The 513-nt window shown below is 42.9% G+C and overlaps 1 non-coding gene across 1 annotated transcript; it reads left to right on the top strand.

Annotated features, from left to right (window-relative positions):
- The first annotated feature begins 362 nt into the window (after window positions 1-362).
- Window positions 363-434, top strand: trnag-ucc (transfer RNA glycine (anticodon UCC)). Its single transcript has one exon. It is a non-coding gene; the product is annotated as a tRNA-Gly (tRNA).
- Window positions 435-513: the final 79 nt, after the last annotated feature.

Genomic DNA, 513 nt, shown 5'->3' with positions numbered 1-513 from the left:
AGAGGAGCTGCCTTCATTTACTCTAATAAAACAGTGTTTCAGAGCATAAATATTTCATGACAAATACTTTGTGATTGTTTCCCAGCTGTAGTTGGTGTTCAGGAGTTGTACGGCCCTTGTTTATTCATTGGATGTAGTTACATCTTCATTATATTCTACCCTATGATCCTGACTAACGATGCCACTAAGAATTCTAGATCCACACTGAATGCAGAATTACTCCTGTGCAGTAGAGATTGATAGTTAGGTTCAGCATCAGCTATAACTCCTCCTCAGCTCCTCCTCTTCTCCCAGCCAAATTCCTCCATTGACGTATACTCCTGACTCACCAGAAAAATTCCATGAAAATTCCCTCTTTCCAAGCGATGGTGGTATAGTGGTGAGCATAGCTGCCTTCCAAGCAGTTGACCCGGGTTCGATTCCCGGCCATCGCAGGTTGCTTTTAGTGTCCAACTCTTGGATTTTCTGTCAGAAATCTGTGCCTCTATGAGCCGCGATGGAAAGATTTTATCA

Source organism: Seriola lalandi, unplaced genomic scaffold (assembly GCF_002814215.2).
Source record: "Seriola lalandi dorsalis isolate HSWRI2012SDOR001 ecotype SW California unplaced genomic scaffold, Sedor1 jcf7180001962074, whole genome shotgun sequence".
NCBI lineage: Eukaryota > Metazoa > Chordata > Actinopteri > Carangiformes > Carangidae > Seriola > Seriola lalandi.
Note: the sequence above shows the minus strand (reverse complement) of the source record. Positions and strands in the feature narration are given on the sequence as shown.